At 49.5% G+C, this 26,720-nt stretch overlaps 1 protein-coding gene across 2 annotated transcripts in view; it reads right to left on the reverse strand.

Moving 5' to 3' along the window:
• The window catches only part of cachd1 (cache domain containing 1), a 151,603-nt gene that overhangs the window by 110,412 nt on the left and 14,471 nt on the right, over positions 1 to 26,720 (reverse strand). The gene's annotated exons all lie outside the window — the stretch shown is intronic.

Genomic DNA, 26,720 nt, shown 5'->3' on the forward strand with positions numbered 1-26,720 from the left:
TTAATTAGGGCCGATTTCAAGTTTTCATAACAATCGGAAATCGGTATTTTTGGACACCGTTTTTTTTATTTTTTTTTACACCTTTATTTAATCTTTATTTAACCTTTTCTCAATAGGGGGTGCTGTTTACACTTTGTCAAAATTTCGTTCCCAAATTAAACTGCCTCGTACTCAATATGCATATTATTATTACTATTGGATAGAAAACACTCTCTAGTTTCTAAAACCGTTTGAATTATATCTGTGAGTTAAACAGAACTCGAGTTGGAGCAATTTTCCTGTGAGGAAGTGAGAAGTCTGAAATCATGCAGGCTGTTCTGAGGTCGGTTTATTAATTTGCCTGTCTTCTATTGGTTGAGATGCACTGCATACGCTGACTGACTGGATGTCAGCAAATAGTGAGAATTGGAATGGAGTTGCTAGGCAGATCTGAGGCCTTATAAATAGGCTCGGAACGTGAGGTCCCCTCTTTCCTTCGTTCGCCATGACGCAAAGCAGACCTCAGGATGGCGTTCTAGAATGCTCCCGTTATAGCCCTTAGATATATCCGGCTCTGATTTTATTCGATATAGGTGTTAGAAACATCATAACGTAGTTATTTTAAACCGAGTTATTTCAGTTTATGTGAGTATATTGCGATTTTCGAAATTTTCTTTGTGCTGCGCAATAGTGAGTTGGGCACGTCTTCGCCACATGGCTAATGTTTACAGCTAATTCCAAAGTTGAAGGCGACAATCTACAACCGAGCAACGATTCTTTTGGACAAAGGACAACTTGCCCAAGATTCTGATGGAAGCTCATCAAAAAGTAAGAACTATTTATGATGTTAATTCGTTGTTCTGTTGAAAAATGTAAAACTCCTATTGCGCCATTAATTTCGGCACGGTCTCGCTGTATGTCTAGTAACGTTAATTTTAAAAATCTAATACAGCGGTTGCATTAAGAACTAATGTATCTTTCATTTGCTGTCCAACCAGTATTTTTTTGTCAAGTTTATGATTAGTTACTGATTAGATTAGGTGCCTCTCCCAAGATTTCTTCTGACATATTGTTGGCAGCTTGGCTACTTTTCTCATTGTATAACCACGATTTGTGCCGCTAAATATGCACATTTTCGAACAAACTCTATATGTATTGTGTAATATGATGTTATAGGACTGTCATCTGAAGAAGTTTGAGAAGGTTAGTGAAAATATTAATATATTTTGCTGGTTTATTCGTTATCGCTATTGTTGGCTTGAATCAATGCTGTTGTGTGGTTCGCTATTGTAGTAAGCTAATATAATGCTATATTGTGTTTTCGCTGTAAAACACTTAAAAAATCTGAAATATTGGCTGGATTCACAAGATCTTTGTCTTTCATTTGCTGTACGCTGTGTATTTTTCATAAATGTTTTATGATGAGTATTTAGGTAATTCACGTTGGTCTCTGTAGTTATTCTAGTTGCTTTGAGTTGTGATGGTGGCTGCAATGGTAAACTATGATTTATACCTGAAATATGCACATTTTTCGAACAAAACATATGCTATACAGTAAATATGTTATCAGACTGTCATCTGATGAAGTTGTTTCTTGGTTAGTGGCTATATATATCTTTATTTGGTCGAAATTGTGATAGCTACCTATGCAGGAAAAAAATGGTGGGAAAAAAAAGTTGTGTCTTTTGCTATCGTGGTTAGCTAATATATTTACATATTGTGTCTTCCCTGTAAAACATTTTAAAAATCAGAAATGATGGCTGGATTCACAAGATGTGTATCTTTCATCTGGTGTCTTGGACTTGTGATTTAATGATATTTAGATGCTAGTATTTACTTGTGACGCTATGCTAGGCTATGCTAGTCAGCTTTTTTACTGATGGGGGTGCTCCCGGATCCGGGATGGTGTGCAATTAGAAGTTAACTAGGCAAGTCAGTTACATTGCACTCCACGAGAAGCCTGCCTGTTACGCGAATGCAGTAGAAGCCAATGTAAGTTGCTAGCTAGCATTAAACTTATCTTATAACAATCAATCATAATCACTAGTTAACTACACCTGGTTGATGATATTACTAGTTTATCTAGTGTGTCCTGCGTTGCATATAATCGATGCGGTGCGTATCGTATCGTTTCTCCAAGGTGTACCTAACCATAAACATCAATGCCTTTCTTAAAATCAATACACAGAAGTATATATTTTTAAACCTGCATATTTAGCTAAAAGAAATCCAGGTTAGCATGGCAATATTAACCAGGTGAAATTGTTTCACTTCTCTTGCGTTCATTGCACGCAGAGTCAGTGTATATGCAACAGTTTGGGCCGCCTAATTTGCCAGAATTTTAAGACATAACATTGAAGGTTGTGCAATGTAACAGGAATATTTAGACTTATGGATGCAACCGTTAGATAAAATACGGAACGGTTCCGTATTTCAATGAAAGAATAAACGTTTTGTTTTCGAGATGATAGTTTCCGGATTCGACTATATTAATGACCTAAGGCTCGTATTTCTGTGTGTTATTATGTTATAATTAAGTCTATGATTTGATAGAGCAGTCTGAGCGGTGGTAGGCACCAGCATGCTCGTAAGCATTCATTCAAACAGCACTTTCCTGCATTTTGCCAGCAGCTCTTCGCTGTGCTTCAAGCATTGCGCTGTTTATGACTTCAAGCCTATCAACTCCCGTGATTAGGCTGGTGTAACCGATTTGAAATGGCTAGCTAGTTAGCGGGGTGCGCGCTAATAGCGTTTCAAACGTCACTCGCTCTGAGACTTGGAGTAGTTGTTCCCCTTGCTCTGCATGGGTAACGCTGCTTCAAGGGTGGCTGTTGTCGATGTGTTCCTGGTTCGAGGCCAGGTAGCGGCGAGGAGAAGGATGGAAGCTATACTGTTACACTGGCAATACTAAAGTGCCTATAAGAACATCCAATAGTCAAAGGTATATGAAATACAAATGGTATAGAGAGAAATAGTCCTTTAATTCCTATAATAACTACAACCTAAAACTTCTTACCTGGGAATATTGAAGACTCATGTTAAAAGGAAGCACCAGCTTTCATATGTTCTCATGTTCTGAGCAAAGAACTTAAACGTTAGCTATCTTACATGGCACATATTGCACTTTTACTTTCTTCTCCAACACTTTGTTTTTGCATTATTTAAACCAAATTGAACATGTTTCATTATTTATTTGAGGCTAAATTGATTTTATTGATGTATTATATTAAGTTAAAATAAGTGTTCATTCAGTATTGTTGTAATTGTCATTATTACAAATAAATAAATATCGGCCGATTAATCGGTATCGTCTTTTTTTGGTCCTCCAATAATCGGTATCGGTATCGGCGTTGAAAAACATAAATCGGTCGACCTCTAGTCAGGTGTTTAAGCTTCTCTACTGCCATGTTCCACATGCACACTCACACCACACACCTGTCCTGTCCACACCTATTTTAGGACACATTCCAGAGCAGATGGGCACCAACTACCCAGCATGCCTTACTCCGCCTGCCTCACTAACCCGGAGTTCACTCCATTTTATTGTGTGATTCATGGGACCTCCCACAATCAAGAGGAGACTTGTCACGCTGAGCTTGGTTCCTGGGTTCCTAAACAGAGAAGGAAACCCTGGAAAGCTGTCTGGCAGGGGGATCAGGTAAAGAAGAGGCTTTTCTGAGCTGGTTTCATTCTCTACTGAAGTTAAAGAGGTAGGCTCAGGTCCACACTGACAGGTATGTGTTAGTTAAACATGGGAAACAAACACAGACACACACAGCCAACATGCTGCACATTTTACCCACAGCGTTATTTGGAAAACTTAAAGCCAACCTAGAGATGGTATAGCATGTATTAGCACAGGCTATTTGTTTTTGGACGTGGCGCGGTGGCTTTCACAGCTAAGACCTGGGCAGGGAGGAATGCCTCCAACTGGAATCCAATACGGCTCACCCTGGCTCCCCTGACCCAGAGAGTCCATTGGGAGACAGACTACAGGCACACCCACACTTCAGGATCCTACCAGGGTATGGTTTCATACTTGAAGCTAGTTGAAGTATAAACAAATTAATGGAACAAAGTTGTATATAGGTAGCTATTTTAACTAATCAAAGCTTAGGGCGGTCTCTTGAATGACCAAAGCCACCCACGGCCTCATTCACCAAAATGCACTTGACAATCATAAATCACAAGGACAACAAATAACTACGTTGTCTCTTAGTGTCTCTCCAGCCTGGTCTTCTCTAAGTGTCTCTCCAGCCTGGTCTTCTCTTAGTGTCTCTCCAGCCTGGTCTTCTCTTAGTGTCTCTCCAGCCTGGTCTTCTCTTAGTGTCTCTCCAGCCTGGTCTTCTCTAAGTGTCTCTCCAGCCTGGTCTTCTCTTAGTGTCTCTCCAGCCTGGTCTTCTCTTAGTGTCTCTCCAGCCTGGTCTTCTCTTAGTGTCTCTCCAGCCTGGTCTTCTCTTAGTGTCTCTCCAGCCTGGTCTTCTCTTAGTGTCTCTCCAGCCTGGTCTTCTCTTAGTGTCTCTCCAGCCTGGTCTTCTCTTAGTGTCTCTCCAGCCTGGTCTTCTCTTAGTGTCTCTCCAGCCTGGTCTTCTCTTAGTGTCTCTCCAGCCTGGTCTTCTCTTAGTGTCTCTCCAGCCTGGTCTTCTCTTAGTGTCTCTCCAGCCTGGTCTTCTCTTAGTGTCTCTCCAGCCTGGTCTTCTCTTAGTGTCTCTCCAGCCTGGTCTTCTCTTAGTGTCTCTCTAGCCTGGTCTTCTCTTAGTGTCTCTCCAGCCTGGTCTTCTCTTAGTGTCTCTCCAGCCTGGTCTTCTCTTAGTGTCTCTCCAGCCTGGTCTTCTCTTAGTGTCTCTCCAGCCTGGTCTTCTCTTAGTGTCTCTCCAGCCTGGTCTTCTCTTAGTGTCTCTCCAGCCTGGTCTTCTCTTAGTGTCTCTCCAGCCTGGTCTTCTCTTAGTGTCTCTCCAGCCTGGTCTTCTCTAAGTGTCTCTCCAGCCTGGTCTTCTCTTAGTGTCTCTCCAGCCTGGTCTTCTCTTAGTGTCTCTCCAGCCTGGTCTTCTCTTAGTGTCTCTCCAGCCTGGTCTTCTCTTAGTGTCTCTCCAGCCTGGTCTTCTCTTAGTGTCTCTCCAGCCTGGTCTTCTCTTAGTGTCTCTCCAGCCTGGTCTTCTCTAAGTGTCTCTCCAGCCTGGTCTTCTCTAAGTGTCTCTCTAGCCTGGTCTTCTCTAAGTGTCTCTCTAGCCTGGTCTTCTCTAAGTGTCTCTCTAGCCTGGTCTTCTTTGAGATGCAGTAAACCACCAAAGAGTCCATTTTATTTTCAAGCGACTTTCTTCTTAATGGAGCAGCTCTTTAAAACAGGAACCTCCAGTGTAAAAACAGGAGACACAACACAGCCAGAAAATAGAGATTCCTCTCAAATCATTCAGGCTGGGGATGGGGAACGGACACAGACTATGAATCGTTTTCATTAGAAGGGTGTGAAGTGAGGGGAGGTTGAGGTGGGAATAAACATAAATTCAGTTCGGAGCCTTGAGCCACGGTCATTTTGGATTGGACTGGTGAGAGAGGGAGTGGCCCTTTGCCTCAAAAACAGACTTCATTATTTGATGCATGGATTCTACAATGTTTGTTGTTCAATTGCTATCAAGGGACCTAAAGTGTGCCGGGAAAACATTTCCCACATCATTACAGCACCATCACCAGCCTGTATCGTTGACACCAGTCAGGATGGGTCCATGGACTCATGCTGCTTACGCCAAATCCTGACACTGCCATCAGCATGACGCAACAGGAACCGGGATTTGTCAGACCAGGCAGAGTTTTTCCACTCCTCAATTGTCCAGTGTTGGTGATCATGTGCCCACTAGAGCCCACTTTTCCTTCGACCTCTCTCATCAACGAGCTATTTTCACCCACAGGAATGCCGCTTACTGGAAGTGTTTTGTTGGTCGCACCATTCTCTGTAAACCCTAGACACTATTGTGAAAAGCCCAGGAGGGCAGCCGTTTCTGAGACACTGGGTGGTAGCCGGCTAGTGATGACAGTTTAACAGTCTGATGCCTGGAGATAGAAGCTGTTTAACAGTGTCTCAGTCTCAGCTTTGAGCCACCTGTACTGTCTACGCCTTCTAGATGGTAGCAGGATGAACGGTCTGTAGCTCGGGAGGCTGAGGTGACACCGGGTGCTGTGGATGTCCTGAAGCGTGCGTTGGGCTGACTACACCACCCTCTGGTCGAGTCCGAATACCATACTAGCGTACTACATACTTAAAACTGCATAATCATTCTGGCATTTGATCTAGTAGAATTTGTGTGTTTGACAACAGCTGATAATCAGACACGCTGTACCAAAATGAATGAATGGCGGGAGTCAACTCAAGTGTGCATTAGATGGCACATTTGGAGTACTATTTTCAAAATGTCACATACTATAAAATTGTATTATTTCGCATACCATTTAGTACGCTAGTATGGGTATTCGGACCCGGCCACTGTCTGGCACCTGAAAGGGTGACGGAAAAATGGACGCATTGCTTAGGTGCTTAATTAAGTTCCTCCATATCGCACGTGAACGTGTGTGTATATATGTGAGTATATTTTTTTACGTGTGCTCTGCGGAGTGGGGGATGGGCTGGAGTGTGTGGGAGCCCAGGGGCTGGCAGGAGAGACAGGAGCCAAGCAGGGTACAAACAGCAGCAGATGAAAGGACAGACGGGCTTTAGGAAGCTGAGATGGGTGGAGGGAGCTGCTGCATCCTGCTGCAGGTACACTGTGGCTCTCCCCTCCTTCCCTCCCCACTCTCAGGGCTACTGCATCCTGCTGCAGGTACACTGCAGCTCTCCCCTCCTTCCCTCCCCACTCTCAGAGCTGCTGCATCCTGCTGCAGGTACACTGCGGCTCTCCCCTCCTTCCCTCCCCACTCTCAGAGCTACTGCATCCTGCTGCAGGTACACTGTGGCTCTCCCCTCCTCCCCTCCCCACTCTCAGAGCTGCTGCATCCTGCTGCAGGTACACTGCGGCTCTCCCCTCCTTCCCTCCCCACTCTCAGAGCTGCTGCATCCTGCTGCAGGTACACTGCGGCTCTCCCCTCCTTCCCTCCCCACTCTCAGAGCTGCTGCATCCTGCTGCAGGTACACTGCAGCTCTCCCCTCCTTCCCTCCCCACTCTCAGAGCTGCTGCATCCTGCTGCAGGTACACTGCAGCTCTCCCCTCCTTCCCTCCCCACTCTCAGAGCTGCTGCAGGTACACTGCGGCTCTCCCCTCCTTCCCTCCCCACTCTGAGCTGCTCCGCTCATTGGACTACAAAGGGCTGGAGCCAAGTGAGGCATCCTAGCTCTGCCTCTGATGTGAGTTTTTTCCGCACCCCCCCCCATCCCTTCTTCAATTTTTCTGACGGCTATAAAGTAGGATTGAGCCATGCACCTGGGGGAACACAACTCTGTTTTTAGCAACAAATAGAAATCGCATCTCCCCCAAAAACACACACTAAAAGAGATGCCTTTCCCTCAGCAACACACCAACAACCAGACTTCAAATCTAAACTCTACCTAACCAACCCATGACACGCATGTGACAAAGACAATTTGATTTGCAGATATCTTGGGAGTAATGCGAGCTTGAGGAAGAAACGATCCATATTAATACCTCTATCCACAATGGCACATTAAATAACCTCAGAGAAACAAATGCTAGCTAATTAATACTTCTCCATTTCAATTCAGCAACACAGACAGAGGCGGTTGTCTAATTAAATGGCTTGGGATCCCTGCCTGTCTGCCAATGGCTGCTGTATTTAGAACATTTACATTACATTTACACATAGAACCAGACACAGAGGGAATTTAATTTGGTTAATCTTACTAACGAACCAAACCCTCGGGCTACATCGGTAAATCTACACCTCCTCTTCCTTCATTGAGAGGCTCTCAGGACAGTGTGTGTGTGCAGTTTCGTGTGTGTTTGTGTACACCCGTGTGTCTGTGTGTGTGCAGAGTGTGTGTGTGTGTGTGTGTCTATGCGTGTGTGTGTGCAGAGTGTGTGAAAATACACATGCAATTAGTTCCACATTTGTTTCTGTACTGATGAAACTATGCCTCGGGTTGTCATGGTATTCTGACTCAAAAACAAGAGGAGACGGTCTGTTTATTGGAACATTCAAATCTAAAGCTCCATTTAGGTTCTTTAAAAAAGAGTTATGTACAGAAACACTGAGGTCCCGCAACAGTAGGTCTGCTAGGGTAATGATTCAAGTCCATTGCTACGGTAACTCGTTGGTGGCATGGCCTAAACATTGAAGCTCCATAAAACGTACCACACCATAACAAGGCCTCAGACACAAAGATCCAGTCACTCCACTCTGACTCGACACATGATGACTTCTCAACTTGGAGATAGCCTTATAAACCACTGTGTTAAATCCACAGCATTGCATTGAGTAGCAATCCCAGGCAGGCACTCCCAAAACAATCAAATGTCTCCTTAAAATACAATAACGGCAAAAACATAACCAAGCTACATCATACCCATGCAGGGCAAATTGTAGTAGACTGGAGGTTAGCTCTTCCCCTAGAGAGAGAGCAAGAGAAGACGAGGATAGCAAATGCAAGGAACCCAAAAAACAAAACAAAAGGGCTCAGGCATCAAAACCTAAAATAACAGGCGTGTAGCCGAGACTAGCCCACCTCTCTACTTTGTGAACCCTCCCCCTGCCTCCCCCTCTTCCCCCTGCCTCCCCCTCTTCCCCCTGCCTCCCCCTGCCTCCCCCTCTTCCCCCTGCCTCCCCCTGCCTCCCCCTCTTCCCCCTGCCTCCCCCTGCCTCCCCCTCTTCCCCCTGCCTCCCCCTGCCTCCCCCTCTTCCCCCTGCCTCCCCCTCTTCCCCCTGCCTCCCCCTGCCTCCCCCTCTTCCCCCTGCCTCCCCCTGCCTCCCCCTCTTCCCCCTGCCTCCCCCTCTTCCCCCTGCCTCCCCCTGCCTCCCCCTCTTCCCCCTGCCTCCCCCTCTTCCCCCTGCCTCCCCCTGCCTCCCCCTCTTCCCCCTGCCTCCCCCTCTTCCCCCTGCCTCCCCCTGCCTCCCCCTCTTCCCCCTCTTCCCCCTGCCTCCCCCTCTTCCCCCTGCCTCCCCCTCTTCCCCCTGCCTCCCCCTGCCTCCCCCTCTTCCCCCTGCCTCCCCCTGCCTCCCCCTCTTCCCCCTGCCTCCCCCTCTTCCCCCTGCCTCCCCCTGCCTCCCCCTCTTCCCCCTGCCTCCCCCTGCCTCCCCCTCTTCCCCCTGCCTCCCCCTGCCTCCCCCTCTTCCCCCTGCCTCCCCCTCTTCCCCCTCTTCCCCCTGCCTCCCCCTGCCTCCCCCTCTTCCCCCTGCCTCCCCCTCTTCCCCCTGCCTCCCCCTCTTCCCCCTGCCTCCCCCTCTTCCCCCTGCCTCCCCCTGCCTCCCCCTCTTCCCCCTGCCTCCCCCTCTTCCCCCTGCCTCCCCCTGCCTTCCCCTCTTCCCCCTGCCTCCCCCTCTTCCCCCTGCCTCCCCCTGCCTCCCCCTCTTCCCCCTGCCTCCCCCTGCCTCCCCCTCTTCCCCCTGCCTCCCCCTGCCTCCCCCTCTTCCCCCTGCCTCCCCCTCTTCCCCCTGCCTCCCCCTGCTTCCCCCTGCCTCCCCCTGCCTCCCCCTCTTCCCCCTGCCTCCCCCTCTTCCCCCTGCCTCCCCCTCTTCCCCCTGCCTCCCCCTGCCTCCCCCTCTTCCCCCTGCCTCCCCCTCTTCCCCCTGCCTCCCCCTCTTCCCCCTGCCTCCCCCTGCCTCCCCCTGCCTCCCCCTCTTCCCCCTGCCTCCCCCTCTTCCCCCTGCCTCCCCCTGCCTCCCCCTCTTCCCCCTGCCTCCCCCTGCCTCCCCCTGCCTCCCCCTCTTCCCCCTGCCTCCCCCTGCCTCCCCCTCTTCCCCCTGCCTCCCCCTGCCTCCCCCTCTTCCCCCTGCCTCCCCCTCTTCCCCCTGCCTCCCCCTGCCTCCCCCTCTTCCCCCTGCCTCCCCCTCTTCCCCCTGCCTCCCCCTGCCTCCCCCTCTTCCCCCTGCCTCCCCCTGCCTCCCCCTCTTCCCCCTGCCTCCCCCTCTTCCCCCTCTTCCCCCTGCCTCCCCCTGCCTCCCCCTCTTCCCCCTGCCTCCCCCTCTTCCCCCTGCCTCCCCCTCTTCCCCCTGCCTCCCCCTGCCTCCCCCTCTTCCCCCTGCCTCCCCCTGCCTCCCCCTCTTCCCCCTGCCTCCCCCTGCCTCCCCCTCTTCCCCCTGCCTCCCCCTGCCTCCCCCTCTTCCCCCCGTCGAGGGAGAAAGGCCTGACGGAGTGTGCGGTTCTGTCATAACAAACCGGGGCGAGGCCCTAGAGAGGCTGGGTCACCCAGCACAGAGAAGATCCCCTACACTGATCCCAGACCTGTCCCAGCCTCCCAGATCCACAGTTTGCTACTACCCTCACTGCTATGCTCCTGTAGACAGTATATAATGCTTTCCACATGTGAGGGAGAGAGAGGGATGGATGGATGGAGAGAGGATGGGTGAGAACAATGACAACAGTGGAGGCCGGTGTTTTATTACAAACTCTCTCTCAACATCTCTCTCTCTCCACGTCTCTCAGCAGCTACACATGCTTATTGTAAAGTATCCAACTGAGAAATAATGTGTACAAGGAAAAATCATTTAAACCAGAAACAAAGATTCAATCAACAAGAAAAAAATGTATCCTCAAACTGTACTAGTATCGTTTTCTTTCATTTAGAGACAACTGAATTTCAACTGAAAATGATCTCATGTAAAATTCATTTAAAACAGTCCTTTTGGACATCCTATAAGGCTACACACACACCGAGATGAACCGGGTACTTCTCTGATTCCTGTCCAAAAATAGCACATTGTGAGTTGTCGTCAGGCTGCTTTGCTGCAGTGGCTGATGGGAGAGTGAAAGCAGTGGCGCCTGTGTCTGATCTCTTCCTTCTGAAGATGTTAGAAACTGCAAGGTGAACATTGCCTCTGCGCCAGTGCAAAGCTTTGAGCTTCAAAGAGAAAAGTACTGCTCGCAACAGGACGACAAGTGGAGAATGGAAAGAGAGAGAGAAAGGAGGGAGAGCTCACATCTCCTTCTGACATTCCCCGTGCTCATCCATCTCTCCGGATGGATCACAAAGCCCCCGCTCCCTCGCTTCATACAGTTTCATATATACAGTCCATAAGTCTCAAGTTTGGTATATAATACAGTCAGTGATCTGGAATGAGAGGCAGTGCTCTCAAGGAGGACACATGATACAGCGGCTGAGGTTAGAGGTCAGGGCTTCTGTAATGAGTGTGGTCATTACAGAAGGGCAGCAGGTAGCCTAGCGGTTAGAGCGTTGGACTAGTAACCGAAAGGTTGCAAGATCTAATCCCCGAGCTGACAAGGTAAAAATCTGTCGTTCTGCCCCTGAACAAGGCAATTAATCCACTGTTCCTAGGCCGTCACTGAAAATAAGAATTTGTTCTTAACTGGATTGCCTAGTTAAATAAAGGTCAAATAAAAATAAAATCCTCTGCTAAAGTGCTCTTTTACTAGACAACCTACAGGCCGTTAGGGATAACATGCTCAGAAATATCCCTTTCATGTCAGGATAAGGGATTGAACAGAAGATGACCTTATACAACCTCCTGCTGCATGCCCTAACTAATAATGTAAAACTATTTGATAACGTTAAACTTTTCCACCGCAGCTATCAATGTGTAACAACTGAACTCCCAGACCTTAGGACACTGCCAAGCTCACTTGCAGTGGATGGCAATAAAAACATGACATTCAAGTGGAACTGAGGTGAAACTGTTCCAATAGAAGTTCAAAGCCAAATAGCTGAGCTCTTCCATTAAGCTGATAAATCATCGAGAGGCCAAAGGAACCTCCCACCTCATGGGGATGAGATAACAATCTTGGAATGCACAGATAATGAGATTGCGTGGCAGTTTTACGAGGAGTGGTGTATAATATTTTGAAGACCAATAATTTTAAATAAGGCGTGTCTGCTGACAGTAAAAACAGGGTTAAGACGCCTTCCTATGCTACTGACTGATAAGATGTGTTTCAGCATGTGCGCTCACTAACTAAGCCTGAACAAGTGCATGAGTTTGACATTATGGGTCACTCTCTCTTGACCCCTGACCTCAGGACCTCATGGTCCTGACTTAACTATACCCTCACTGCCCTCTCCAACCCGCTTTGGCCCACAAATGACTAGGGCCTGCCAGGCTAGGGTGCCCTGCGCCCAGTGTCTCTCCCACACCTCCTGGACAGGAAAGACCTCGTCCAGCCTCTAGTTAGGTCCAATGCCAGCCAGCCAGGGGACCTGGCAGCGCCAACCAGAGTCACATGCTGATAACACACCAACCTCATACTGAGGCCTTCACTGTAAAGAGAGTATGTGTGTTAGAGGTGAATGAGAGGTGGCTTAAGATGGATGGAGGGAAAGAGACAGAGGAGGAATGAGAGGCCGAAAGAGAGCAGAAATGGCATCTAGGCTTGTACTTTGTACAAGAAAGCGATTTTTCCACATAGAGTCATTCAGATCAAAATGTCCCAGAGAGTGTGTTTAAAAACAGTGTAACAAGGCACTCACACTGTGTCTGAAGGCTTGTTAACGGCCCAGCTCAAACCACCTCACAGGCCAAAGCTAACAGAACTCTCCTTCCATATCAACAACCGCTAAAGATCTGCCTTTCTACTTCAGAAGAAGCTAGCACAGTTCTGGCCTAATGTCCTCTCTCTTTCTGAAGCGCAACAGACTCCATCATAAAGACAGAGGAGAGAGAGAGGTGAGTAGTAGTGTCCTACTCGTCCAGTTACAGAGTATGGTGCGAGATCATGTCTGGCACTAGTTTCAGGGCCTTTGTGCTTTAGCACTCCCTCACGCACTGTGAGGCCAGTTATGGACTTATGGCCGCAGATGATTACGAGAAGAGTTGATCCACCCTACAGAGGAGCATGGGCTGCTTCGTAACACTTGTGCTTGCATTGCAAACACTAAACCTACTGTGACTTAGCCTGCAAGACATTCCCCATCCATAGATTAGCACAGTATATAACTTTCTCTGGCCTTGCTTAGTACACGCATGCATATTGTAGCATTTCCTGGCCTATGTTAGCCTAGCATAGCATTCCCTGGCCTACGATAGCCCAGCATAGCATTCCCTGGCCTACGATAGCCTAACATAGCATTCCCTGGCCTACGATAGCCTAGCATAGCATTTCATGGTCTGGCCCTGCTGGATGCCCTAGTTGAATTTTAGCCTAGTGCAGCCTAGCTAGCACACTGTGGTGAGCAAGGAAGGAAAACATCAGCCCAGTCTAGGCAAATAAAGGAAACACACACACACATACATATCACTTGTAGACCTTAGACATTGCTACGAGAACATCCCAGGTCATTCCAACTGTATGACATCTGACCTGTTCATGATGCAGTCACTGGGCTGTGACTGCTGTTGGCGATACACAGTGAAACAGACACTCTCAAAACACACACACTGGCAGATACATGAAATAGAGCTTCAGAGAAGCTTCATGAGTGGCGAGCCTCCGACCCCCGTATGCGTCAAGAAACCACAATGCCAAAAAACACATAAAACACTCAACGAACGCATATGCTCAACCTCCATCCACCCTGCCATGGTTGAGCAGAGATGGGAGAGAGGTACTCTATCAACCTCCATCCACCCTGCCATGGTTGAGCAGAGATGGGAGAGAGGTACTCTATCAACCTCCATCCACCCTGCCATGGTTGAGCAGAGATGGGAGAGAGGTACTCTATCAACCTCCATCCACCCTGCCATGGTTGAGCAGAGATGGGAGAGAGGTACTCTATCAACCTCCATCCACCCTGCCATGGTTGAGCAGAGATGGGAGAGAGGTACTCTATCAACCTCCATCCACCCTGCCATGGTTGAGCAGAGATGGGAGAGAGGTACTCTATCAACCGAACCCAGCAAGGGGACTGTCTGGGAAGACGGCAGTCTACATCAGTCACCCGCCGCTGGTCATGGAGGGATGTTGAGTGGATGCCGGTCCAATCCCCCTACTGTTTCCAATGAGACAGTAAACTGTCTCCACCAAACCAACTCAAATCAAATGCCACAATAAAGGAACACAGAGGAAGGACAGACAGAGGAAGGAAGGAAGGACAGACAGAGGAAGGAAGGACAGACAGACAGGACAGACAGAGGACAGACAGACAAAGGACAGACAGACAGACAGACAGACAGACAGACAGACAGACAGAGGACAGACAGACAGACAGACAGAGGAAGGACAGACAGACAGACAGAGGAAGGACAGACAGACAGACAGAGGAAGGACAGACAGACAGACACAGACAGACAGACAGAGGAAGGACAGACAGACAGACAGACACAGACAGACAGACAGACAGACAGACAGACAGACAGACAGACAGACAGACGAAGGAAGGAAGGACAGACAAAGGACAGACAGAGGAAGGACAGACAGACAGAGGAAGGGACAGACAGAGGAAGGGACAGACAGAGGAAGGGACAGACAGAGGAAGGGACAGACAGAGGAAGGGACAGACAGAGGAAGGAACAGAGGAAGGAAGGACAGGGGAAGGAAGGACAGAGGAAGGAAGGACAGAGGAAGGAAGGACCGAGGAAGGAAGGACCGAGGAAGGAAGGACAGGGGAAGGAAGGACAGAGGAAGGGGAAGATGGGAAGAGCTGGAGGATTTATTTTATTTTTATGAGGCTTCTCACATATATTAACTTTTCTCCCTTCAGAGGGAGCGAGAGGGAATCACATGGTTACAACACTGTACAAAGCCAGAACATTGAAATGTCTGTTTTGAAACTTTTGGGAGTGGAATGTTGATTTCTGATAGATAATAAACAAAAGTGAAATAAACTATTTCACTTGCTTTGGCAATGTAAACATATGTTTCCCATGCCAATAAAACCTTTGGATTGAATCTGGAGAAGTGTTGCACCCAGGTGGCGACACGCATCTCTGCCTGGCAGATATCTCAGCTTGGATGTCTGCCCACCACCTCAACAAGACGGAGCTGCTCGTCCTCCCGGGGAAGGCCTGCCCGCTCCAAGCCCTCTCCATCACGGTTGACAACTCCATGGTGTCCCCGTCCCAGAGTGTAAACAACCTTGGCATGACCCTGGACAACACCCTGTCATTCTCTGCAAACATCAAAGCAGTGACTCGCTCCTGCAGGTTCATGCTCTACAACATCTGTAGAGTACAACCTTTCTTCACACAGGAAGCGGCGCAGGTCCTAATCCAGGCACTCATCATATCCCGTCGGGACTACTGAAACTCGCTGTTGGCTAGGCTCCCTACTTGTGCCATCAAACCACTGCAACGTATCCAGAATGCTGCAGCCCGCCTGGTGTTCAACCTTCCTAAGTTCTCCCATGTCACCCTGCTCCTCCATACACTCCATTGGCTTCCAGTCAAAGCTTGCATCCATTACGAGACATGGTACTTGCCTACAGAGCAGCAAGAGGAACTGCCCCTCCCTACCTTCAGGCTCTGCTCCAAGCCTATATCCCAACCAACGCACTCTGTTCTGACACCTCAGGTCTCTTGGTCCTCCCTACCTTCAGGCTCTGCTCCAAGCCTACATCCCAACCAACGCACTCTGTTCTGCCACCTCAGGTCTCTTGGTCCTCCCTACCTTCAGGCTCTGCTCCAAGCCTACATCCCAACCAACACACTCTGTTCGGCCACCTCAGGTCTCTTGGTCCTCCCTACCTTCAGGCTCTGCTCCAAGCCTACATCCCAACCAACGCACTCTGTTCTGACACCTCAGGTCTCTTGGTCCTCCCTACCTTCAGGCTCTGCTCCAAGCCTATATCCCAACCAACGCATTCTGTTCTGCCACCTCAGGTCTCTTGGTCCTCCCTACCTTCAGGCTCTGCTCCAAGCCTACATCCCAACCAACGCACTCTGTTCGGCCACCTCAGGTGTCTTGGTCCTCCCTACCTTCAGGCTCTGCTCCAAGCCTACATCCCAACCAATACACTCTGTTCGGCCACCTCAGGTCTCTTGGTCCTCCCTACGTTCAGGCTCTGCTCCAAGCCTACATCCCAACCAACGCACTCTGTTCTGCCACCTCAGGTCTCTTGGTCCTCCCTACCTTCAGGCTCTGCTCCAAGCCTACATCCCAACCAACGCACTCTGTTCGGCCACCTCAGGTCTCTTGGTCCTCCCTACCTTCAGGCTCTGCTCCAAGCCTACATCCCAACCAACGCACTCTGTTCGGCCACCTCAGGTCTCTTGGCCCTGCCACCCCTACGGGAGGGCAGCTCCCGCTCAGCCCAGTCCAAGCTCTTCTCTGCCCTGGCACCCCAATGGTGGAATTAGCTTCCCCATGAAGCTAGGACAGGATATCTCCAAGGACATCCTCCACAGGTTTCTGGTATCCAAATCATAAGAGGATTTCACACTGCAAGTGATTGAAAGAGAGGGGGACGCAGAGAGACGGGGGGCGCAGAAAGAGCGAGAGAGACGGCGGACGCAGAGAGAAGGAAAGAGACGGGGGACGCAGAGAGACGGGGGGCGCAGAAAGAGCGAGAGAGACGGCGGACGCAGAGAGAAGGAAAGAGACGGGGGACGCAGAGAGACGGGGGGCGCAGAAAGAGCGAGAGAGACGGCGGACGCAGAGAGAAGGAAAGAGACGGGGGACGCAGAGAGACGGGGGGCGCAGAAAGAGCGAGAGAGACGGCGGACGCAGAGAGGGAGAGAGACGGGGGACGCAGAGAGAAGGAAAGAGACGGGGGACGCAGAGAGACGGGGGGCGCAGAAAGAGCGAGAGAGACGGCGGACGCAGAGAGGGAGAGAGACGGGGGACGCAGAGAGAGGGAAAGAGACGGGGGACGCAGAGAGGAGGGAGAGAGACGGGGGACGCAGAGAGAGGGAGAGAGACGGGGGACGCAGAGAGAGGGAGAGAGACGGGGGACGCAGAGAGAGGGAGAGAGACGGGGGACGCAGAGAGAGGGAGAGAGACGGGGGACGCAGAGAGAGGGAGAGAGACGGGGGACGCAGAGAGAAGGAAAGAGACGGGGGACACAGAGAGAAGGAAAGAGACGGGGGACGCAGAGAGAGGGAGAGAGACGGGGGACACAGAGAGAGGGAGAGAGACGGGGGACGCAGAGAGAGGGAGAGAGACGGGGGACGCAGAGAGAAGGAAAGAGACGGGGGACGCAGAGAGAAGGAAAGAGACGGGGGACACAGAGAGAAGGAAAGAGACGGGGGACGCAGAGAGAGGGAAAGAGACGGGGGACACAGAGAGAAGGAAAGAGACGGGGGACGCAGAGAGAAGGAAAGAGACGGGGGACACAGAGAGAGGGAGAGAGACGGGGGACGCAGAGAGAGGGAGAGAGACGGGGGACGCAGAGAGAGGGAGAGAGACGGGGGACGCAGAGAGAAGGAAAGAGACGGGGGACGCAGAGAGAAGGAAAGAGACGGGGGACGCAGAGAGAAGGAAAGAGACGGGGGACACAGAGAGAGGGAGAGAGACGGGGGACGCAGAGAGAGGGAGAGAGACGGGGGACGCAGAGAGAGGGAGAGAGACGGGGGACGCAGAGAGAGGGAGAGAGACGGGGGACGCAGAGAGAGGGAGAGAGACGGGGGACACAGAGAGAGGGAGAGAGACGGGGGACAGAGGAAGTGAGAGACAGGGGACAGAGGACATCTAATGCACACTTGAGTTGACTCCCGCCATTCATTCATTTTGGTACAGCGTGTCTGATTATCAGCTGTTGTCAAACACACAAATTCTACTAGATCAAATGCCAAAATGATTATGCAGTTTTAAGTATGTAGTACGCTAGTATGGTATTCGGACTCGACCAAAGGGTGGTGTAGTCAGCCCAACGCACGCTTCAGGACATCCACAGCACCCGGTGTCACCTCAGCCTCCCGAGCCACAGCCAGCTCATCCTGCTACCATCTAGAAGGCGTAGACAGTACAGGTGGATCAAAGCTGAGACTGAGAGACTGTTAAACAGCTTCTATCTCCAGGCATCAGCCTGTTAAACTGTCATCACTAGCCGGCTACCACCCAGTGTCTCCAGTATCTCAGAAAATAGCTCGTTGATGAGAGAGGTCGAAGGAAAAGTGGGCTCTAGTGGTCACATGATCACCAACACTGGACAATTGAGGAGTGGAAAAACGTCAGAGGTAGGGAGAGAGACAGGGAACAAAGGTAGGGAGAGAGACAGGGAACAGAGGTAGGGAGAGAGACAGGGAACAGAGGTAGGGAGAGAGACAGGGAACAGAGGTAGGGAGAGAGACAGGGAACAGAGGTAGGGAGAGAGACAGGGAACAGAGGTAGGGAGAGAGACAGGGAACAGAGGTAGGGAGAGAGACAGGGAACAGAGGTAGGGAGAGAGACAGGGAACAGAGGTAGGGAGAGAGACAGGGAACAGAGGTAGGGAGAGAGACGGGGAACAGAGGTAGGGAGAGAGACGGGGAACAGAGGTAGGGAGAGAGACGGGGAACAGAGGTAGGGAGAGAGACGGGGAACAGAGGTAGGGAGAGAGACGGGGAACAGAGGTAGGGAGAGAGACGGGGAACAGAGGTAGGGAGAGAGACGGGGAACAGAGGTAGGGAGAGAGACGGGGAACAGAGGTAGGGAGAGAGACGGGGAACAGAGGTAGGGAGAGAGACGGGGAACAGAGGTAGGGAGAGAGACGGGGAACAGAGGTAGGGAGAGAGACGGGGAACAGAGGTAGGGAGAGAGACGGGGAACAGAGGTAGGGAGAGAGACGGGGAACAGAGGTAGGGAGAGAGACGGGGAACAGAGGTAGGGAGAGAGACGGGGAACAGAGGTAGGGAGAGAGACGGGGAACAGAGGTAGGGAGAGAGACGGGGAACAGAGGTAGGGAGAGAGACGGGGAACAGAGGTAGGGAGAGAGACGGGGAACAGAGGTAGGGAGAGAGACGGGGAACAGAGGTAGGGAGAGAGACAGGGAACAGAGGTAGGGAGAGAGACAGGGAACAGAGGTAGGGAGAGAGACAGGGAACAGAGGTAGGGAGAGAGACAGGGAACAGAGGTAGGGAGAGAGACAGGGAACAGAGGTAGGGAGGGAGACAGGGAACAGAGGTAGGGAGAGAGACAGGGAACAGAGGTAGGGAGAGAGACAGGGAACAGAGGTAGGGAGAGAGACAGGGAACAGAGGTAGGGAGAGAGACAGGGAACAGAGGTAGGGAGAGAGACAGGGAACAAAGGTAGGGAGAGAGACAGGGAACAGAGGTAGGGAGAGAGACAGGGAACAGATGTAGGGAGAGAGACAGGGAACAGAGGTAGGGAGAGAGACAGGGAACAGAGGTAGGGAGAGAGACAGGGAACAGAGGTAGGGAGAGAGACAGGGAACAGAGGTAGGGAGAGAGACAGGGAACAGAGGTAGGGAGAGAGACAGGGAACAGAGGTAGGGAGAGAGACAGGGAACAAAGGTAGGGAGAGAGACAGGGAACAAAGGTAGGGAGAGAGACAGGGAACAGAGGTAGGGAGAGAGACAGGGAACAGAGGTAGGGAGAGAGACAGGGAACAGAGGTAGGGAGAGAGACAGGGAACAAAGGTAGGGAGAGAGACAGGGAACAAAGGTAGGGAGAGAGACAGGGAACAGAGGTAGGGAGAGAGACAGGGAACAGATGTAGGGAGAGAGACAGGGAACAGAGGTAGGGAGAGAGACAGGGAACAAAGGTAGGGAAAGAGACAGGGAACAAAGGTAGGGAGAGAGACAGGGAACAGAGGTAGGGAGAGAGACAGGGAACAAAGGTAGGGAGAGAGACAGGGAACAGAGGTAGGGAGAGAGACAGGGAACAAAGGTAGGGAGAGAGACAGGGAACAGAGGTAGGGAGAGAGACAGGGAACAAAGGTAGGGAGAGAGACAGGGAACAAAGGTAGGGAGAGAGACAGGGAACAGAGGTAGGGAGAGAGACAGGGAACAGAGGTAGGGAGAGAGACAGGGAACAAAGGTAGGGAGAGAGACAGGGAACAGAGGTAGGGAGAGAGACAGGGAACAGAGCTAGGGAGAGAGACAGGGAACAGAGGTAGGGAGAGAGACAGGGAACAAAGGTAGGGAGAGAGACAGGGAACAAAGGTAGGGAGAGAGACAGGGAACAGAGGTAGGGAGAGAGACAGGGAACAGAGGTAGGGAGAGAGACAGGGAACAGAGGTAGGGAGAGAGACAGGGAACAGAGGTAGGGAGAGAGACAGGGAACAGATGTAGGGAGAGAGACAGGGAACAGAGGTAGGGAGAGAGACAGGGAACAAAGGTAGGGAGAGAGACAGGGAACAGAGGTAGGGAGAGAGACAGGGAACAAAGGTAGGGAGAGAGACAGGGAACAGAGGTAGGGAGAGAGACAGGGAACAGAGGTAGGGAGAGAGACAGGGAACAGAGGTAGGGAGAGAGACAGGGAACAGAGGTAGGGAGAGAGACAGGGAACAGAGGTAGGGAGAGAGACAGGGAACAAAGGTAGGGAGAGAGACAGGGAACAGAGGTAGGGAGAGAGACAGGGAACAGAGGTAGGGAGAGAGACAGGGAACAAAGGTAGGGAGAGAGACAGGGAACAGAGGTAGGGAGAGAGACAGGGAACAAAGGTAGGGAGAGAGACAGGGAACAGAGGTAGGGAGAGAGACAGGTAACAAAGGTAGGGAGAGAGACAGGGAACAAAGGTAGGGAGAGAGACAGGGAACAGAGGTAGGGAGAGAGACAGGGAACAAAGGTAGGGAGAGAGACAGGGAACAGATGTAGGGAGAGAGACAGGGAACAGAGGTAGGGAGAGAGACAGGGAACAGAGGTAGGGAGAGAGACAGGGAACAAAGGTAGGGAGAGAGACAGGGAACAGATGTAGGGAGAGAGACAGGGAACAGAGGTAGGGAGAGAGACAGGGAACAAAGGTAGTGAGAGAGACAGGGAACAAAGGTAGGGAGAGAGACAGGGAACAGATGTAGGGAGAGAGACAGGGAACAGAGGTAGGGAGAGAGACAGGGAACAGAGGTAGGGAGAGAGACAGGGAACAAAGGTAGGGAGAGAGAGCAAGCCTGTGCTTCTATTCTGTTCATGCAGGAAAGATATGATATCTAGTCTCATGTATGAATACTCCATATGGCTGTCCCTCACACTGCAATGAACCAAAACAGCAGGATAGAAACCTCCTTAACAACACACACACACACTTCTCAGTCCACCTGCAATCCCACAGCTCCCCTCTCTCTCTGCTAATGTTCCTGTTGCATTACCAACCAGTCCAGATAACATGACCCAGTCCTTGGCAGACAGCACTCTGATCTTAGAGACACTGATAGCCAAACACAGCTGCTGTGTGTGTGTGTGTGTGTGTGTGTGTGTGTGTGTGTGGTGTGTGTGTGTGTGTCCTCTTCCCTATCACACTCAAGGCCCCAACACTACTCTGTCTGCCAATTAGTGTGATCTTTTTTCACTCTCCTTTCTAAAAAAAGAAAAGCGCACCATCCCGCCTTTCATCTGCTCAACAACCTTGTGCTGCAGCGAGACGAGGGGTAAGTTCAGACATCAGCCATGGTCACTTCCTGATTCATCTCCACAACCAGTGATCCCACGGAGAATGCAGTCCAGGGTCTCACACACACACACACACACACACAATTAGTGAGAGAGTAATACAAAGGGTTAGAGAGAGGCAGAGCGAGAGAGAGGCAGAGCGAGAGAGAGGCAGAGAGAGAGATGCAGAGGTTGGGCGGAGAGAGAGGAAGAGGTTGGGCAGAGAGAGATGCAGAGGTTGGGCGGAGAGAGAGGCATTCCCTCCCCCATATGCCCACCTAGGCACAACTATGACAACATAACCAACAAAAACGGGTCACAACTCCTGCAGCTCTGTCGCACGCTGGGTATGTACATAGTCAATGGTAGGCTTCGAGGGGACTCCTATGGTAGGTACACCTATAGCTCATCTCTTGGCAGTAGCACTGTAGACTACTTTATCACTGACCTCAACCCAGAGTCTCTCAGAGCGTTCACAGTCAGCCCACTGACACCCCTATCAGACCACAGCAAAATCACAGTCTACTTGAACAGAGCAATACTCAATCATGAGGCATCAAAGCCAAAGGAACTGAGTAACATTAAGAAATGCTATAGATGGAAGGAATGCAGTTTGGAAACCTACCAAAAAACAATTAGGCAACAGCAAATTCAATCCCTTTTAGACAACTTCCTGGGTAAAACGTTCCACTGCAATAGTGAAGGTGTAAACTTGGCAGTAGAAAATCTTAACAGTATATTTGACCTCTCAGCTTCCCTATCAAATCTAAAAATCTCAAATAGAAAACCGAAGAAAATGAACAACAATGACAAATGGTTTGATAAAGAATGCAAAAATCTAAGAAAGAAATTGAGAAACCTGTCCAACCAAAAACATAGAGACCCGGAAAACCTGAGTCTACGCCTTCACTATGGTGAATCACTAAAACAATACAGAAATACACTACGGAAAAAGAAGGAACAGCACGTCAGAAATCAGCTCAATGTAATTGAAGAATCCATAGACTCTAACCAATTCTGGGAAAATTGGAAAACACTAAACAAACAACAACACGAAGAATTATCTATCCAAAATGGAGATGTATGGATAAACCACTTCTCCAATCTTTTTGGCTCTATAACAAAGAATAAAGAGCAAAAACATATACATGATCAAATACAAATCCTAGAATCAACTATTAAAGACTACCAGAACCCACTGGATTCTCCAATTACCTTGAATGAGTTACAGGACAAAATAAAAACCCTCCAACCCAAAAAGGCCTGTGGTGTTGATGGTATCCTTAATGAAATGATCAAATATACAGACAACAAATTCCAATTGGCTATATTAAAACTCTTTAACATCGTCCTTAGCTCTGGCATCTTCCCCAATATTTGGAACCAAGGACTGATCACCCCAATCCACAAAAGTGGAGACAAATTTGACCCCAATAACTACCGTGGAATATGTGTCAACAGTAACCTTGGGAAAATACTCTGCATTATCATTAACAGCAGACTCGTACATTTCCTCAATGAAAACAATGTACTGAGCAAATGTCAAATTGGCTTTTTACCAAATTACCGTACAACAGACCATGTATTCACCCTACACACCCTAATTGACAACCAAACAAACCAAAACAAAGGCAAAGTCTTCTCATGCTTTGTTGATTTCAAAAAAGCCTTCGACTCAATTTGGCATGAGGGTCTGCTATACAAATTGATGGAAAGTGGTGTTGGGGGTAAAACATACGACATTATAAAATCCATGTACACAAACAACAAGTGTGCGGTTAAAATTGGCAAAAAACACACACATTTCTTCTCACAGGGTCGTGGGGTGAGACAGGGATGCAGCTTAAGCCCCACCCTCTTCAACATATATATCAACGAATTGGCGCGGGCACTAGAACAGTCTGCAGCACCCGGTCTTACCCTACTAGAATCCGAAGTCAAATGTCTACTGTTTGCTGATGATCTGGTGCTTTTGTCACCAACCAAGGAGGGCCTACAACAGCACCTAGATCTTCTGCACAGATTCTGTCAGACCTGGGCCCTGACAGTAAATCTCAGTAAGACCAAAATAATGGTGTTCCAAAAAAGGTCCAGTCGCCAGGACCACAAATTCCATCTAGACACCGTTGCCCTAGAGCACACAAAAAACTATACATACCTCGGCCTAAACATCAGCACCACAGGTAGCTTCCACAGAGCTGTGAACGATCTGAGAGACAAGGCAAGAAGGGCATTCTATGCCATCAAAAGGAACATATATTTCAACATACCAATTAGGATCTGGCTAAAAATACTTGAATCAGTCATAGAGCCCATTGCCCTTTATGGTTGTGAGGTCTGGGGTCCGCTCACCAACCAAGATTTCACAAAATGGGACAAACACCAAATTGAGACTCTGCATGCAGAATTCTGCAAAAATATCCTCCGTGTACAACGTAGAATACCAAATAATGCATGCAGAGCAGAATTAGGCCGATACCCACTAATTACCAAATCCAGAAAAGAGCCGTTAAATTCTACAACCACCTAAAAGGAAGCGATTCCCAAACCTTCCATAACAAAGCCATCACCTACAGAGAGATGAACCTGGAGAAGAGTCCCCTAAGCAAGCTGGTCCTAGGGCTCTGTTCACAAACACAAACACACCCCACAGAGCCCCAGGACAACAGCACAATTAGACCCAACCAAATCATGAGAAAACAAAAAGATAATTACTTGACACATTGGAAAGAATTAACAAAAAAACAGAGCAAACTAGAATGCTATTTGGCCCTAAACAGAGAGTATACAGTGGCAGAATACCTGACCACTGTGACTGACCCAAACTTAAGGAAAGCTTTGACTATGTACAGACTCAGTGAGCATAGCCTTGCTATTGAGAAAGGCCGCCGTAGGCAGACATGGCTCTCAAGAGAAGACAGGCTATGTGCTCACTGCCCACAAAATGAGGTGGAAACTGAGCTGCACTTCCTAACCTCCTGCCCAATGTATGACCATATTAGAGAGACATATTTCCCTCAGATTACACAGATCCACAAAGAATTTGAAAACAAATCCAATTTTGATAAACTCCCATATCTACTGGGTGAAATTCCACAGTGTGCCATCACAGCAGCAAGATTTGTGACCTGTTGCCACAAGAAAAGGGCAACCAGTGAAGAACAAACACCATTGTAAATACAACCCATATTTATGCTTATTTATTTTAACTTGTGTGCTTTAACCATTTGTACATTGTTACAACACTGTATATATATAATATGACATTTGTAATGTCTTTCTTGTTTTGAAACTTCTGTATGTGTAATGTTTACTGTTAATTTGTATTGTTTATTTCACTTTTGTGTATTATCTACCTCACTTGCTTTGGCAATGTTAACACATGTTTCCCATGCCAATAAAGCCCCTTGAATTGAATTGAATTTAATTTAATTTAATTGAGAGAGGAAGAGGTTGGGCAGAGAGAGATGCAGAGGTTGGGCAGAGAGAGATGCAGAGGTTGGGCAGAGAGAGAGGAAGAGGTTGGGCAGAGAGAGAGGAAGAGGTTGGGCAGAGAGAGATGCATAGGTTGGGCAGAGAGAGATGCAGAGGTTGGGCAGAGAGAGAGGCAGAGGTTGGGCAGAGAGAGAGGAAGAGGTTGGGCAGAGAGAGAGGAAGAGGTTGGGCAGAGAGAGAGGAAGAGGTTGGGCAGAGAGAGAGGGAGAGGTTGGGCAGAGAGAGAGGAAGAGGTTGGGCAGAGAGAGAGGGAGAGGTTGGGCAGAGAGAGAGGAAGAGGTTGGGCAGAGAGAGAGGAAGAGGTTGGACAGAGAGAGAGGAAGAGGTTGGGCAGAGAGAGAGGAAGAGGTTGGGGAGAGAGAGAGGAAGAGGTTGGGGAGAGAGAGAGGAAGAGGTTGGGCAGAGAGAGGAAGAGGTTGGGGAGAGAGAGAGGAAGAGGTTGGGCAGAGAGAGAGGAAGAGGTTGGGCAGAGAGAGAGGAAGAGGTTGGGCAGAGAGAGAGGAAGAGGTTGGGCAGAGAGAGAGGAAGAGGTTGGGCAGAGAGAGAGGAAGAGGTTGGGCAGAGAGAGAGGAAGAGGTTGGGCAGAGAGAGAGGAAGAGGTTGGGCAGAGAGAGAGGAAGAGGTTGGGCAGAGAGAGAGGAAGAGGTTGGAGAGAGAGAGAGACAGAGGTTGGGCAGAGAGAGAGGAAGAGGTTGGGCTGAGAGAGAGGAAGAGGTTGGGCTGAGAGAGAGGAAGAGGTTGGGCAGAGAGAGAGGAAGAGGTTGGGCAGAGAGAGAGACAGAGGTTGGGCAGAGAGAGAGACAGAGGTTGGGCAGAGAGAGAGGAAGAGGTTGGGCAGAGAGAGAGGCAGAGGTTGGGCAGAGAGAGAGGCAGAGGTTGGGCAGAGAGAGAGACAGAGGTTGGGCAGAGAGAGAGACAGAGGTTGGGCAGAGAGAGAGGCAGAGGTTGGGCAGAGAGAGAGACAGAGGTTGGGCAGAGAGAGAGACAGAGGTTGGGCAGAGAGAGAGACAGAGGTTGGGCAGAGAGAGAGGAAGAGGTTGGGCAGAGAGAGAGGAAGAGGTTGGGGAGGGTAGTGTACCAGTTCCCTCCCAGTCAGGAACCTCTCCAGGACCTGTGAAACCAACAAGAACCTGAAGACAAGCCCTCAGGCAGGAGAAAACAATATAGCCACAGAAAGACTTGTGTTCCTACTAGGGTTGAGCCATATTATGATAGTATCGGATATGGAAGATGATTGACAGTCATCGTCGACGGTGATGACATTGTGATGTAAGATGATGTAAAACCTATTCAACTTGACTGGGACCACGCAGTAAAGAGCTGACCCGGCAGCTCACAGCAGAGCCATGCCTAGTTGTAGCCTTTGTTGTAGCCTGCATAAACCAATTCAAGAAATATGTTAGAAACAATTTACAGAATGCAAGAAAACAATGTAGACAGAGCTAATAAGATTTTCACCAAAGCAGCAGAAATTGTCCAGTCAGAAAATGTCTCAATATCGGATAATCTGGGCAATATAGCCGAAGCTAATTTTATTCCTTATCTATTTTACAAGCCACACTTTATTTTCTCTCCATTTGATATATATATAAAAATGTAGTTTATCTTTATTTAACGAGGCAAGTCAGTTAAGAACAAATTCTTATTTACAATGACGGCCTAGGAACAGTGGGTTAACTGCCATGTTCAGGGGCAGAACGACAGATTTTGTCGTTCTGCCCGTCAGCTCGGGGATTC

This window comes from Salvelinus alpinus, chromosome 16 (genome assembly GCF_045679555.1).
Source record: "Salvelinus alpinus chromosome 16, SLU_Salpinus.1, whole genome shotgun sequence".
In the NCBI taxonomy this organism is placed as follows: domain Eukaryota; kingdom Metazoa; phylum Chordata; class Actinopteri; order Salmoniformes; family Salmonidae; genus Salvelinus; species Salvelinus alpinus.